Here is a 14,777-nt window from a genome sequence, read left to right as displayed (position 1 = left end):
ATCCCGGGGGGTGAGGGCTGTAGCTCGGCTCAAGAGGCTCCTCCGCCTCGGCTTCTGGGGTGGTAGTGGCAGCTTCACCCAGCCCAGGGGGATCTCGGGGTTCCGGCTTTCCCCGCCGCCGGGCGCCCAGTCTGGGGGGTGGGGCGGTCTCAGGACTCCTACGCCTCTCCGGGCTCCGGTTCTCCCCTTCTCGCGTTGAATCGTGCTAACAACAGCCGGTGCAGGCTCAGCGTCCCCGGCCTGGGCTGCCGGTGCCCCCTGCCGCTAGCTGGGGTCCCTACTGGGTCCTAGGCAGTGCTTCAGCTGCGGTGCCCGGTAACGGGACCTCAGCGTAGGAGGCGATGGAGCCGGTGTGAGGACACGTATAGCAAGCCTCCCGTTTTGCAACTAGGTGCAGTGTCTGCCACGCAACGTGACCATCTGGGCTACTGCTCAGGACTTGCTACCGCCTGGTCCATGGGGTTGCGAATCAGGAGAGATGGGATTTGGGGTCAAAAACACGATCTGCTTTCCTGGTTAATGTGACAAATTGGTCTATTGGATGATTGAGGCGCGCTGTTTCACTTTGTGTGTGAATACATGAAAAGGGAGGTAAGGGTGAGCATGCTCAGTACACCCAAAGTCACCCAAAGCAGGGAATTGGGAGCAGGAGCTTTTTGTGTCGTTACACCTGTGCCTGCCTTTTCCCCTCTGACCCAGGTTTCCCCTCTCCACCGGTCAGCACTCGGTCCCCCACAGCTGCGGGGGCAATGGAAATCCCAGCGCTGCTCCCGAATCCCCAATTCGTAGAGCTTGCTGCAGAGGCACCCTTGCTCCAAATGGGGCACTAACTGGCGGGGAGTAGACGGGTTATGTATAGTAGGTCATGGGGGCCAGAAGTGTTTAAATTCTGGACAGTAATAAGTAAATAGGGACTGTATGTCCCTCTCGAACAGAGACAAGAAGTTAGGGTGACCAGACCTCCCATTTTTAAAGGGACAGTCTCATATTTCAGCCCTCTTGCAGGCGGCCCAACGTTTTCTTAAAAACAGGCAAATCATCCTGTATTTTCGGTCTCCCCCACCCCATCAGTACTGGTGGGTCCTGCTGCTGGCCATATCACTGCTCATCCGCCCACCAGCAGTGAGGGGGGTGGGGGGTGCAGAGGCCAACAATGGGGGTAGGTGTGCAAGGCTGGTGGCAGAGCAAAGCTGCAGTATGTGGGGCCGGCTGCTCCCCCTTTATGTGCTCCCCCTCTCCCAGTCCTGTCCTTGCTTTGCCCCTTCACCCCACCGCTAGCCCCATTGTTCCTCCATATCTCCCCCACCCCCGGCAGGGCACGTCCCACTCCCAGCCCCTGGTCAGAGCTCTCAGCTCACCAACAGCCTGGCCAGCAGGCTCCTTCCTTCCCCAGCTGTCTCTGGCCGGAAAGCCCAAGACCCTCCAGCCTGGGGTGCTGGTCAGGAGGAGCCAAGCCCTGCATGTGCCAAAGCACCACATAGTGCTGGCTAGGGTGACCAGATCACCCAGGTCAAATATCGGGACGCGGGGGGGCGGGGCGGGGGCAGAGGGGGAAAAAAATGGCGGCAGAGCAAAAAAAAAAATCCCCCACCCCCGATTCCTCCTCCCTCCGCAAGCGCTGGAGGGAGGCCCGGGAGACTCAGGGGAGCACGGGGCCGGGGTGAGTGTGAGTCCAGCCTGGCCCCGAGCAGGCAGGACTCAGGCGCGGTATCTGGAGGGAGAGTACGGGGTGGCCTGGGGCTGAGCGCAGTGTGCGCGCTGCCCCGCAGCAGGCCCGGGCTCGGGGGGTTTGGGCCCGGGCACCAAAGCCGCAGCCGCCGAGCGCCACGTGCTTGGCCACTTCCTCCCCCCGCAGCAGTGGGAGCTGCAGCAGCGGCTGCTCCCGAGTCCCCTGCCCAGGTGGGGAGAACAGCCGCCACCTAGCCCCACGGGCCGCCCCCCTACTCTCCCTCCAGGTACCGCGCCCGAGTCCTGCCTGCTCGGGGCCAGGCCAGGCCAGACTCACACTCACCCCGGCCCCGCACTCCCCTGAGTCTCCTGGGCATGGCATGCTTGGAAAGAGGCGGGGATTTGGGGAGGGAGACAATGGGGCAGTGAGGGGGCGGGGATGGAGGTGAGGATTTGGGGAAGGATCCAATGGGGGAAGGAGGGGGCGGGGGAGGGCGCGAGCCCTTTGGGCTCCGGAGCCTTTGCTTGTTTGTCCAGTGTCCCGACCTAACATTGGTCGGGACGCGGGACAAACAAGCAAATATCGGGACAGTCCCGATAAAATCGGGACGTCTGGTCACCCTAGTGCTGGCACAGAGAAGCCTCTCCACCTCTCAGCTAAGCTCTGGAGTCGGGGGGAGGGGGGCGCAGGGGAGTGATTTCCATTCTGTTCGCTCTGACCCAGGCAGGAGCTTAGCACCCTCTTCACACACCCCTCCCCAGCCCGGGGTCCTGCCCCCAGGTAGTGCAGGGCTGCTCCATTCCCTAGGCACTCTCATCTGCTGAGACACCTCTCTGGCCAGGTTTGCTGAAGCCCCTTGTCAGGTTCCCTGGGCCCTGGTGCAGAATGCATCCTTAGGGCTTAAGCCCTTCCTGCCCTTGCTGTAGCCTGGGGGATAGGAGGTGGCTGGGTTATGTCTGTGGCCAGCAGCAGCCTGGAGGTGTTAGCTGCCTTTCAAGACTATGTGGGCAGGAAGGGACAAGCCTCTTGGGGGGAGGCGGGTGGGGGCGAGGGAAGAGATGAGCTCTGCTAAGACACGGGTCAGGTCATCCCTCCCCCCCTCCCCGTCCCCCAGGCTGGAAGCAGCTCCCATCCCTTCCCTCCCACACAGTGCTGAAAGGCTGCTGCTGGACACATTCTGGTGTGAACCATGGCAGAAATTGGGGGGGAGGGGATTTGATCCTGTGTACCCCATCACATCTTGCTGTGGGAAGATGCAGCACCAGGTACAGGACAGGAGAGATGTGTCCGTCCCGGGGGCCCAACCAGGCATGGGGCCAGTGAGCGCTAGGCAGAGAGAGTCAGTCAGTTTGTCACCTCCCTGTGTGAGAGACGTGTACAGGAGTGTGTGTGTGTGTGTCACCTCTCCCCATGTGAACCCTAAAGCCTTAAAAATAAGAAGGTAAATAAAAAGAATCCAACTAGCAATATTTCTTTTTAACAGGGGCTCAGCCAACTTGATGTTAATTTGAATGTTTGTACTGTATAGTTCTGATTGATTGCCGTTGAACTCGCTTGAATGAGTAATTTTGCCAGATGTCCCGTATTCAGCATAGGGAAATATGGTCACCCTACAGGTAGTGCTTCTACCACGTATATACTGTCAGATGGCGGCAGATGACTCTGGTCCTTTAAAGACTAAAAAAGAATCTAAAACGTGTAGATGAAACAGCAGTTTGGGGACGAATTAAAAACACAGTGGGGCCCCTTTTGCAGAAATTTCACACAGTTCACTGAGACATGGAAAGGGAGCAAAATGGATAAGAGAAGGGGTGGGTTGCAGTAATTAAAATCAGATACAGTATGAAAGAGGAATGGTTTTGCTTGGGGATAGACACAGATGTCTCTGGCTTGGAATTCTTTCTAGAAAAGCTACTGTCTGTTCATGATCAAGAACATATCCCCTTTGCCTGTCTTCCATAAAAGTAAAATTGATTTAGCACTGTTTTACCTTGTGCTAGGGAGGGAGAGGCCTCCTCAAGAGATGGGAGGGGGCCAACTACTTGACACAGCAGAACACTATTAGTCAAAATGGAGGACAATCACAAGGTTTTAGTTCTTGTTTTAAACTAAAGTTTATAGTTGTATGTAAAGTGTTAAAATGTGTAAACTAGATAATGAAATAACTTACATAAAAATAAATCGAGTGGCAGTGGCACACTTTTAGATGGAGGGAGCAAGAGGAGGAGGAGAACTGGGTCAGAGGGGTGGGCACCTGAGGTAGAGGGAGCAAATAGGGAAGAAACTGAAGGGCACACAGATTGGGGGTGGATGGAGGTTAGATTTTCTGCTTGGTTCTGCCATTGATCTCTCTGGGCCTCCGTTTTCCTACCTGTAAAATGAGGATAATGATAGGATTTAGCATTTATAAAAGTGGGAACGTAAACATTTAATAGGTTATAGTTGAAAAAATGTTGCTGGACAATACTTTTGAGACAACTTCAATGTTAATGCTGTTTGAACTTCTGATTTGGAAAATGGAATGCCAGATTTTATTAAAAACTTCATTTTCAAATATATTCATTAATTTTTATGATGTTGATCTGAAATTAGCTAATAACACTCACTGTTTCAAAACTGTGCATAGTCTTTTGTGGAAGATGAGACCACGTCTGTCTGCACTCCCAAAAAAAGGATGGAACCCCTAGACAAATTAGAGGATTGGGCCAAAAGAAATATGATGAGGTTCAACAAGGACAAGTGCGGAGTCCTGCATTTAGGACGGAAGAATCCCATGCACTGCTACAGACTAGGGACCGAATGGCTGGGCAGCAGTTCTGCAGAAAGGGACCTAGGGGTTACAGTGGATGAAAAGCTGAATATGAGTCAACAGTGTGTCCTTGTTGCCAAGAAGGCTAATGGCATTTTGGGTTGTATAAGTAGGGGCATTTCCAGCAGTCGAAGGATGTGATCATTCCCCTCTATTCAGCACTGGTGAGGCCTCATTTGGAGTACTGTGTCCAGTTTTGGGACTCACACTACAAGAAGGATGTGGATAAATTGGAGAGAGTCCAGCGGAGGGCAACAAAAATGATTAGGGGGCTGGAGCACATGACTTACGAGGAGAGGCTGAGGGAACTGGGATTGTTTAGTCTGCAGAAGAGAAGAATGAGGGGGGATTTGATAGCTGCTTTCAACTACCTGAAAGGGGGTTCCAAAGAGGATGGATCTAGACTCTTCTCAGTGGTAGAAGATGACAGAACAAGGAGTAATGGTCTCAAGTTGCAGAGGGGGAGGATTAGGTTGGACATTAGGAAAAACTTTTTCACTAGTAGGGTGGTGAAGCACTGGAATGGGTTACCTAGGGAGGTGGTGGAATCTCCTTCCTTAGAGGTTTTTAAGGTCAGGCTTGACAAAGCCCTGGCTGGGATGATTTAGTTGGGTTTGGTCCTGCTTTGAGCAGGGGGTTGGACTAGATGACCTCCTGAGGTCCCTTCCAACCCTGAGATTCTATGATTCTGTGGTCTTGTGATCAATTGCACTGTAAACTCATGTAATCAACAGTGTAATTGTAATAGCAGCAGGTAGACTCCACAGATTATTGGAGCTCCATAAATGCATCAAGATTTTTTTATGATCTTGATAGCTAGCTATTACAAAGATCGCTTATTTTATCTATAGTGTGACTAAAGATCTCTGCAAGCTATGCAGAGGAAAAAAAGAACTGCTTTGTGACTATACAAAAGTATAGCATAGTTATGGAAACCATTTGAATTCTGTATAAATATGGTTTGTGATAGAACTGTTACTTCAATTCCCACTGAAGTCAATGGAGAAATTGAGGGCACCCAATATAAATGGAGTATGATCTGATGCGTGGGAGTTTTTTAAAAAAGGATTTTTTTATATTTGTTGGTATAATGAGGACAACCTTATGTAGTTTAGGCCCATTTTTGAGGCCTGTGTATTTTGCCTCACTTAAGTCAGACCAGGCTAGATTCACAAAGTGGCAGCGAAATTGGGGGTTTGTGAATATCAGTGGGATATTCACTGATCCTAGGATCCTAGGATTTAGGTGCCTAAAGTCGCAGTTAAGTGTCTAAGTCCCATTTATTATAGGGGAAGTCTGAATGCAAAAACTTAAGCACCAAGTAAGTTTAGAACCCTATAGAGTTCAGAAGCCTAACTCCCTTGGCAAATGTAGCCCATTTGTACTAGGATCAGAATTATTCTGGCTGCAACAGTCTTTAAAGACTGGATATCCACCCATGACAACACTTTCCTATTTCTACACACTTTCATGTGACACTGACCTTTTTTGCCTAAAAAGGTTTGTGATACCTCCCAGAACATCATCAGAGAGCAGTGGTATTAGCCCCAAGTCTCTGGGACACTTTATATATGTCTTCCTCCCTCCTTCTCTGACTGTCTCTAAACCCTAGACTCCTAGAGAATAACAGAACTGACAGACCTACTCCAGGAATCAGCTCCTGTGTTTCCAGACAGGGACCTCCACTCTGACAGGTCCCAGGAAGTTCCTCAAGACTATATGAGGCAGTGATTGTGTAAGAACATGAGTTGTGGCTGGCTATAGAGAGCAAAGGTCATCCATCTTGGAATGTGAGGTGTGGGCTCTGGACTGTAGATACTGATAAGGGAATTGCAGACAGCAGTTGCTGTCTACCATGTGTTCTACCATGTTTAAATAAAAATAACACAATTATTAAGTATAAGCCCTTGCATTACTGAGAGCAACAATGCATGATACCAGTAGTGGACAGATTTGAGAACAGTCAGGAAGAATTTTCACAGTAATTCCAGACCCCTGAATTGTACATACACTACTGGTAAGGCTGGATGGCCAGATCATCACTAGAATTAAGGGAAGGATGCATGAATTGTGAAAGTGCTTCAAACAGAGGTGGTTGTATGTGGATTAAGAGACAATGAGTGGTGCTGTTGATAAAGTGGTCTTACTAACTGTACTTGGTGCAGGAGTCATAGATACTTTTAATAACTTCCAGCTCTCACCCATAGAGCGGACTGATTTTAATGGGACCCTAGCAGAATACCTAAAAAGAATGAAATCTATGAAAGATTCCTCTTCCACATGAGTGTAAAAGGCACAAGAAAGTATTGAGGAATGTTACAGAATGGAAGCTAAAGAGACAGCCTTGAAATTGTGACCCTCCTCCCCCCCCCCAAAAAAAACATTTTCTGAGTAGACAGGTTGGTGGTGGGCTGCAGAACTTAAGGTATGTATTTGCTCAGAGACTATAAAGTTAACTTTTTTTAAAAAGCCATACAAACATGCAAAGCATCAAATCAGGCAAAACTGCAAGTGCAGGCTTTGAATATGGAGAAGAATCAAGAAACCATTTATGAGGTTATGATGCAACATAACATGAAGTATGGGCATGAGAGGAAAATAGGCAGTGCAAGACGCCCAGTCCTGCGCAGCTAGCAATGCTTCACCACAGAGGACACTTTTCTTATGCCTTCAAGAGCTGAGGAGCAAAGTAAAATGAGATGGATTGCTTTGAGTTAGCATTACAAGAGTGATATCAGGAACCCCTCCCAACCTCTCAAGTCCAACGAACATACGTACCAAGCTTTGTGGAGCTCCATGTATGCTTGGGTTTATATATAATGTAATGAGTTAATTTGAATATTTGCAGACCACCATAAACTGCTCTAAAAAAATTGTGTGGATTTAGTGCTGCTGAAGGCATCAGATTTATTGCTATTTTACAGATGGGGAACTGAGTACGGAGAATACGTGATTTGCTCAAGGTCACATAGCGAGATACCCCTGATGAATGAAGTCTGCTCTCTATCTGCAGGGCAAGCTTACCTGCAGACATATCTCAGCTCTGCTTAGGGTGGAGGAAGGGACTTTCCATAAGGGTAAAAGGAGGAGTAGTAACCCTATTTTGGTTTTGGAGAAGACGGGGGCATCATACCTCATTCTTCCTATCAATTTTTTCCATTCTGTCCTTTTTAAGCAAGAAGACAAGGAATTAAGGGTTTCCATTCTATCTTGGCTACACCTCTAGTTTGTTAGTTCCGGTGTGTGGTTTAAGTGGGAGATGGATGTGTATAAATAAAGTACAATGGTATGGAAGGGTGTTAGGATGGAGCAGAGTGCATGGGGAGCACTGAATCCTAACTAAACACTCTGGCTGGTATTTGTGGGTATGGCAGGTTATTGTCACAGTAGTGTCTGGTTATCTCAGGATACTTTCTGGTTTTGGCATAGGAATGCTGGGGGGTTTATGTCATTGTCTTCAAACTATGTTAAAAAAACCTAGAAATGATTTTTCCCCTCTTGTTATAAACATACATTTTTAAAAATCAAATGTTATTCACCTGTATAGTTGTGTGTTATGCTATTAATCCACAGTCTGTTACGAAATTTTCATGCCTAGTTCAATCTTGTTCATTACCTCTGTGGCTAAATGCTAATGCATTTTGCCAACACTAAAGTGTATCTGTTCAGTGCAGTCTCGTTACACCACAGATCTAAACTTTTCAGATTATCCCTGAAGTTTGCTTTAAGAAAACTGTGTCCACACTATTTTCTGTAGGGAATTTTCAGTGCCACAGCTTTGTTTTAGTAATAGGAATCACATAGACATACCAAAAGCTTTCTGAATAACCAGGACAAACTATGATTTAAAAACTGAGAGAGTTTTTTCCATCATTAATTCTTAAATAATGTACCACTGTTTACAGTGAAATGTACATTGAAATATCCTCAGGTACATTTGCCATGAGTGGCAAGCTGCCTGCAGCTTCAAAGGATTTCAGAATAGCCTAACTGAATAAATAACTTTCTATTCTCCAAGTAATTCACCTGAAATAGCTCTAGCAATATGTGAGATTATTCTTGGCCTTTGTCCTTTCAATCAGTTGTGTGTTTGGTTATTGCACTTAATATCAAGTGCATGACAGACTGTTTTAGAAGAAAGAGAGAGTACAAAACACACAGTATTTAGAACTAGTATGACAAGTGCCCTCAGTTCTGTTCCTAATGGATAGATATCCAAGTAACAAAAACCACTGCCTTACCTTGCACTTTTCAGTCTCAAGGCTAAAGACTGAAGGAACAACAGGTGCATCTCAGATTACAAATATAGTTATATTGCAAGGAGATGGGTGACATGTTGTAGCAGATGTGTTGTAAGTCAACTGTTTTACCACAGAGCTCCATTTTATAGACAGGACCAAATTGTTCCTTAAATGTACTAAAACCACAGGAATCACAGTTAAGGTTTCCTCTTAACTATGTAATGCAATGTTATAAGCAAGTTAGGGAACAATGTGTTAAAATCAGTTCTACTAGACATGGTTCTTTTTCCAGTGCCATAGGCGAGCCTTGTACTGAATGAACTAACATCTTGCCCCTGGTGGTCCCTCAGTAGCACATTTGGGACACTGATGGCAGTGTGGGAAAAGCTTGCATTTCCACTGTTATTTGTTGCCCTTGGCAGGGACAGTAATTTCACATCCTGGCATATTCTATGGGGCACGGGAGTTATTTCGGGAGGATGGGGTGCACCTGTCAGACTCAGGTGCTGCCTTATTTTTGGCTGATATAAAAGAGGGCATTGGGAGACATCTGGGAACCCAGCTGGGTGTGGGGAGGAGGCAGCCAAGCTAATGGGTGGTGCCTCCTTGTGGCGGATGTTCAGTGCAGGTACTCCATAAATTAAGGCACTAAAGAACGGATAAATGGCTTGGAAAAGGAATTAAGGAGAGGTGCTTGGTAATTGTGCGAGCTGGGGGCAGTTAGGTACTCCTCTGATTGGTACAGCAGGGAGCCAACCCCCCATTATTATAGTCCACCTTAACCCCTCCTATGAGGGGGGTGGTCGGTAAGGTCACAGCAAGGGAATTGCTAGTCTCCAGCCTTTCCCACTGGAACTGTTCAGCAGCAGTATTCACTGCTGAAAGTGGGTTGGGGGTGGGCTTGCTTTTGGGGTTTGTTTTGTTTTGTTGTTTAACTGCTATGAGAGTTGCCGTACAGCTCTCCAAGAGTCCCACTAAACCTGTTTTCAGTGCAGGTAGGGATTACTCTTAACTATTGTTAGTTTGTGAAGGGCAGGCTGGCAGTTTGCAGGAAATGAAAAATATAGCTGTAATTACAGCATCAGTCATTCCAAATCAATGTATTATTCCCACTACACCAAAGCTTCCAAATCAAAAATCTAAAGTTTTAACACTGTACCAAGTCAGAGATGAATAGAATAATATTTCTAAACTATTTTTAATTCAGTAAATAGAAATAAGTCATGAGATGCCAGTAAAATAGGTTGAGAGAAAAATACTTCTTTGCTACTCACAACTTTTACATAAAAAGATGGTTATATGAAATATTATAAAGGAGAAGTAAGTACTCCTGGGAAAATTCTGCACCACTGCGCATGCAGTATTTGCACAGAGATTAATGGTTTTTTTTCACAGAATTTCCTTTAACTCCCACAGAAATGGGCAGTAAAGCTGCTGGCTGCCACTAGGGCCACCGGACCCAGCAGAGCCCAACTCGCAAGTAGAAGATAGGGTGCGGGGAAGAAGAGGGAGGTGGCGTGTTCCTGGCAGCGGCAGTTTTCAGCATGCCCTGAAGGAAGGAGGCGGCATGCAGGGGAAACTGTACAAACCCAGGACCCAGCATCAGGCTGTTTCTCCCTCTGGATCCCTGGGCTCTGGGGTGCAAGTGTCTGGGAGGGGAGGGGGTGTACAGCTGTGCTTGGGTAGGGAGGGTGTGTGAATGTCTGGGCTGATGGGGGGGCATGGCTGGGCTCTGGGGAGTAGGGTGTGTGCGCGCAAGTGTCTGGCCTTCGGATCACCCTGTGGTGTGGGCGTCTGGGCTAGGGGGTGCCCTGCGTCTAGGCTCTGGGAAGTAGGAGGTGCATGCAAGTGGCTGGGCTGGGGGACACCCCCCAGCTGGGCTGTGGGAGGAGGGGGCAGAGAAATAGGAACTGGGTTGTCATAAAGGTTTCCTTAACACTCTACTCCTGGAGGAATTTTTTTGGGGTCTGTATTGTTACAGACATAGTTGCTGATAGGTATTTTGAAATAAATCACCAAACTAATAGAAACGGACATGATTATATAGTGTTATTTTGACAAGTAAAATATACAGTCTTGTAATATATTGTGTGCAGAACTTTTAACTTTTTAGTGCAGAATTCCCCAAGGAGTAATTAAAATAAGAAATAATCTTTGACAGAAAGCACTATGGCACATAATGGGAAGTGACAAAATTAAAACTCCCAGGAGCTGGATGTGAAACACCATATCTAGAACTACAAATGAGACCTGGCAGCACAGTCATGTGACTGTTTTTTCTAGGGCTGTCGATTAATTGCAGTTAACTCATATGATTAACTCAAAAAAATTAATTGGGATTAATCATACTGTTAAACCACAGAATACCAATTGAAATGTATTAAATATTTTGGATATTTTTCTACATTTTCAATTATATGTATTTCAATTACAATAGAATACAGTGCTCACTTTATATTTTTATTACAAATATGTGCACTGTAAAAATGATATAGTATTTTTCAATTCACCTCGTACAAGTTTTGTAGTACAATTTCTTTATCACGAAAGAAAGTGCAACTTACAAATGTAGGGTTTTTTGTTATATAACTGCACTCAAAAACAAAACAATGTAAAACTTTAGAGCCTACAAGTCCACTCAGTCCTATTTCTTGTTCAGCCAATCATGAAGAGAAATAAGTTTGTTTACATTTACAGGAGATAATGCTGCCCACTTCTTAATTACAATGTCACCTAAAAGTGAGAACAGGCATTCCTATGGCACTCTTGTAGCTGGCGTTGCAAGATATTTATGTGCCAGATGCACTAAAGATTCATATGCCTCTTCATGTTTCGACCATTGGTACAACAGAAATGCTTCCATGCTGATGATGCTTGTTTAAAAAAAATAATGCATTAATTAAATTTGTGACTCAACTCCTTGAGGGGGAAATTTTATGTCTCCTGCTCTGTTTTACCTGCATTCTGCCATATATTTCATGTTATAGCAGTCTCGGATGATGACTGAGCACATGTTGTTTGTTTTAAGAACACTAACTGAAAATTTGACAAAATGCAAAGAAGATACCAATGTGAAATTTCTAAAGATAGCTATAGCACTCAACCCAAGATTTAAGAATCTGAAGTGCCTTCTGATGAGGGGTAGAGCACACTTTCAGAAATCTTAAAAGAGCAACACTCTGATGCGGAAACTACAGAAACCAAACCACCAAAAAAGAAAATCAACCTTCTGCTGGTGGCATCAGATTCATGATGATGAAAATGAACATGCATTGGTCTACACTGCTTTGAATGGTTATCAAACAGAACCCATCATCAGCATGGACACGCCCCCTGGAATGCTGGTTGAAGCATGAAGGGACATGTGAATCTTTAGTGCATCTTGCAGCCTTATCTACAACAATGCCATGCAAACGCCTGTTCTCACAAGAAGCAGACAGTATTATCTTCTGCAAATGTAGACAAACTTGTTTGACTGTGATTGGCTGAACAAGAAGTAGGACTGATTGGACTTGTAGACTCCTAACTTTTACATTTTTATTTTTGAGTGGAGGTTTTTTTGTACATAATTCTACATTTGCAAGTTCAACTTTCATGGTAAAGAGATTGCACTACAGTACTTGTATTAGGTGAACTGAAAAATACTATTTCTTTTGTTTACAGTGCACATATTTGTAATTAAAAATAAAAAGTGAGCACTGTACACTTCTGTTGTAATTGAAATCAATATATTTGAAAATGTTGAAAACATCCACAAGTATTTAAATTGTATTTAAATCATTTTTTTAATTGCGTGAGCCCTAGTTTTTTCTTAATGTTTACACTGACTTCAGACAAATACAGCGGGATAAATTAATCCCTAGTATAACTCCACTTATTTCAATAAAGCTATACCATGGATAAATTTAGCCCAGTATTTTTTGTGCTGAAAAGAAAATTGAGAGAGACAAGCATTAAACTGTTTGCATCAATGAAATCTCAAACTGTCTCAAACCTGTATAATTTTTCGCATCACAGTAGTTTGATATTTACTTTTGTGAAAATTTATAAGATAATCATATAGAAATAAACAGGATTTCTAATGGCTTAAAGTAAATAACAGGATTTTTAATTTAATTAGAAATACAGCTTCTGCTGAAACAATCATTTGAAAGCCTAACAAAGGACAGGTTTGTACTAAAAATCATATTGTGAAAATTCACTGCTGAGTCATAAGACAAAATTTGCTGTGGAGAAAGATTTATCTTCCTAACTTCAGTTATCAGCATGTACGGATTTACACATTTAACTATTAGCATTAACAGAAGATATCTGTAAGAGTAAAGCACGCTGTGTGATTTAAGTCAGTCCCCCCTGCTGCCTATCCATTAGTTTAATAGTGAAATTAAAGAAGAGGATTTCATATCTATATGACTGTCATATCTTAAAATGGAAAAGTGTTAGAAATAGCTAAAGACGTTACTAACTGGAGTTTAACAGTGGGCCTATTGGTACTATTGTGGGTCTTCTACTAAAAACAGCATTTTAAATGTAGAGAACTAATATTCCACTTATTTACAGTTAGATGTTCTGTTGCAAATTCACAGGAAGGAAATACATCATCCAAAGATGATATCTTAACAACAACATTTGGGAAATACGGCTGATGGAAACATTTTAAAAAGTCAACATTTGGAAGACTGAATCCATCAAATTGTCCTTAATTAAAGCAGGCTGCCTTTTCTGTTTGTAAAATATTAACTTGAAATAGCCAACACCACTCAATACACTATTTATAAAATCCCTGCCATGCTATCATCAGGAAGTGTGTCTAAACTAAGGAAGGGGTAAAAGTACTTTTAAAACAGATTGCAGATCACTACTGTTCTCTAAAATAAATTTTTTTCTTTAAGTGAAAAAAGCACTGATTAAATTTAGCTTTAAAAGCTTGCATAGTAAACTGTTCACAAATGCAGCAGTCACTAATTCTTGCAACTCAGTGAGGAACTTCAAAAAAAAATCAAGCTCTGTTGTGTCTACCTCACAAATAACCACTCCTATAAAGGTACAAAATTAGGATTTATAAATCAGTTAGAATTAACTACATTCTGTTCCATCTCACTCTTCCCATAAATTGGTTAGCAGTACAACAGTAACTAATGTAAATAGATGTGACTGTCCAGTGGGAAGCTTAAGTGCAGATATGGAAAAGCCCTAAAGTAGTTTCACATTACTATAGATGTCTGCCTTGTATGTCTAATTCAAAGCCATCCAGTTTAGAGACAGAAGTTATGGTACTTCCTAGCCAAATCCTGTGTCTCAGAGCACGCTATTGAACCAAAAAGCAATTTTCAATATTCCTAGCAACTGCATTATTAAAATTCATGTCTGTAAATAGAGGAACTTTTAAAAAAAAAACCCTGCATCTGAACCTATTCTAGCTGTAATTTTTTTTAAAAACAAACCCTCTATGAATGTTATTCTTGCAGTACTGCAAGTAGAAGTGAGGATATATTTTGTGCCTTAAACAAAGCAGATGATCTCAGGCAGTCATTAGCTGAGAGGGAAAGATCAAGGTGGCCACTGGATAGTTTTACAGGAAAAAAAGATTATTCCATTTCCCTGGACAGAATCGGAGATAAAATCCCTATAAAATGAAGAGGAAGTAACCAGCAGAAAAGGACACCTTAACTCCATTTACTGGAGAGGATTGTGTGTGTGACTGCCACAGTTGTGACAGATCCAGATTCTTTTGCATTAATTAATTCATTAAATCAACAACTTGCAAGTGGCACACAAGAATGATTCACACAGAAATCCAATGCAGGTGTAAGACCCACCTTTATTTGCCCATGGTAGGACTGAATCCCATGCTCACTTTATTCAGCAAGAGAGATAAGCAGTAACTCATGCAGGAACCTGTCCAACCCAGGTCTTCAGCTACCTTTAGCTCTAATATAAACCCTCTTCCTCCTTATTCTTACATCTGCTATTTTTAAACTGTATTTCTAGGGGGCGGGGAATTAAACTAGTAATACTATGTAGGTTAAGCACTACCAAAAACAATTGTTTTTTACTC

Source organism: Mauremys mutica, chromosome 11, assembly GCF_020497125.1.
Source record: "Mauremys mutica isolate MM-2020 ecotype Southern chromosome 11, ASM2049712v1, whole genome shotgun sequence".
Lineage (NCBI taxonomy): Eukaryota > Metazoa > Chordata > Testudines > Geoemydidae > Mauremys > Mauremys mutica.
This window is presented reverse-complemented; position numbering follows the sequence as displayed.